Raw genomic sequence first — 2,347 nt, 5'->3', positions numbered from 1 at the left:
TTCCTTTGCCTGCTCATTTTGCCACTCAATGATTTGACTTTTGGGCTTTTTGCCACAGTAGGACTCTGCCACCAGACAGGGGAGTTTTCGTCCCAAACGCTGGGGTTTTCTCAGCTGCCGGAGGTATTAGATGGGTGCCCTCTCTGAGGTCTCCACACACTCTGGCAAGCTGGACACACACCCCAGGACCTCCACCCTAGACTGCAATCCAGATCCAAGCAGGTTAAAGCAAGAGCGATGACCCCTCAGACTGGTGCTTGGTCCCCCTACACTCTGCAGGCCAGGAGCTGAAGCCGCCACATGGCGCTGGCAGGCTGTGCTGGCATCTCAGCGGTTTCTCGCTCTCGGGGTAAAAGCCACGCACTCCCACTTCCTGGGTCCCAAAGTCCAGACTGCACTGGCCTCTCACCTTGTCCTTCGCATCTATGTATTGATAAATCTGGAAACGGCCACAGCTGCTGCTGATCAGGAGTCCCTCTGGCAGGCAGCTGGTCAGGCCTGCCCTGGGGCTAAAGCCTTGGTGGGGCTGGGCTCGGCTCCCAGAGCACTGCGCTGGCCGATTCCTGCCGGCCTTCGGGGCTGTCCTCAGCGGGAGGTTAGCTTCTCTGTGTCATTTTGTGGGTTCTGCAGCTCCAAAGTTTGTTTAGAGTCCCCTTTTTACATGGATTGGGGAGGGTGGAAGCCGGAGCTGCGGGAAGGTCGTGCTTCTACTCCGCCATCTTGGCTCCGCCCCTACATAATCCTGAGTCTCTTTTAACAATAATGATATCTGTGTAGTACTTTAAGGCTTGAAAAGTACTTTACATATACCATCTCATTTTAGCCTCATAAGAACCCTGTGAGGAGGCATTAAATTTTTTTTTTTTTTGCCTTTTGAAGGGCAATTGGGGTTAAGTAACTTGGCCAAGGTTACACGGCTAGTTTTTTTGTGTGGGTGTTAAGTGTCTGAGGCCAGAACCGAACTCAGGTCCTCCCAACTCCAGGGCCAGCTCTTTACTTACTATGCCGCCCCCTGGCAGCCATTAATTTTATCTTCATTTTAAATAAGAGGAAACTGAGGTTCAGAGAAGTTAAATCACTTGCCCAGGTTCTCAGAAATAGCTATGTTTTCCTGATTCCAGGCATAGTATTCATTACCACAGACTACTCCTTAGAATGTGCACATGCATGGAGGTCATAGTGTGAGAACTTGAGTGTCTGTGTGTGTGTGTGTGTGTGTGTGAGAGAGAGAGAGAGAGAGAGAGAGAGAGAGAGAGAGAGAGAGAGAGAGGTATATATTTGGGTCTTTATTTCTTGGACATGTCTGCAGCTGAGGCTGATAAAACTAAAGCAACTCTAGAGAAGAGGTAGCAATTCCACTCTTGGATGGTCCTAATTGTTTGAAAGTTTTTCCTTACATTGAAACAAAGTCTGCCTTTTGGCTGATGGTCTGGCATAAAAATAAAGGCTAATTCTCTGTTCCTTTCCTCATTTATTCTACCCTACTCCTTTCCCCCTCTTTCTTAGTCTTCCTCTAGTTCTCTTCTATTCAATCAACAAGCTTTTAATAAGTGCATACTATCTGCTAGGCACTGGGGTTACAAATACAAAAACATGAAAGGGAAGGGAAAGACATAGAATATAACTAAATGTATGCATAAAACAAGGTTATTTAAGGAGAGAGGAAGCCCTAAATGTTGGGGGGCAGAAGGAGGTGACTTTAAAAGGCTATATGGGAGAGGTGGTTTCTTAGCTGGGAACTATCCATGGTACTACTTTGGTGTGGACAGTAGGCTATTATTATTCTTAGTTCAGGGGATTTAGCAACCCCCACATACTTGATTTTCCTTAACTGATTATGCTTCTACAATTGACACCTAATTGGGATATATATCACCAATGCCTTTCACCTAAAAATAGAATTAAATTCAAAGACAATAGTCAAGAAAGACAATATAATAAATATATATGTACATACACAAACACACACAGACATAAACTACTATCCAAATTCATTTTGGAATTGGAAACCAATATTTTGGTGATTCAATTCAATTCAACAAACATTTAGGGTTAGGGTTAGGTTGCTTTGCCAGTTGGCTATGTGGAGAAACATAGCTAAAAATGAAAGCAAGTCCATCCGTGCTTATTTGGAACATTCTATATCATTTCAGTTGAATGTAAACTTCTTGATGGCAGGGATACATTTTTGTTTTATCATCATTGTAACCCTTAGAATGCTAAGCACATAGAATGCTAGCACATAGCAGTCAGTAGCTACTAAATAGAAGTTTAATATTAAATAGAAGGTTATTTTCATCTTTATCAGCATAAAAACTGGGCTAAGATTAAGCAATCTGATGTAATG

This window comes from Petaurus breviceps, unplaced genomic scaffold (genome assembly GCF_028583685.1).
Source record: "Petaurus breviceps papuanus isolate PSGF00001 unplaced genomic scaffold, PetGlider_PUasm1.0 91133, whole genome shotgun sequence".
NCBI lineage: Eukaryota > Metazoa > Chordata > Mammalia > Diprotodontia > Petauridae > Petaurus > Petaurus breviceps.
This window is presented reverse-complemented; position numbering follows the sequence as displayed.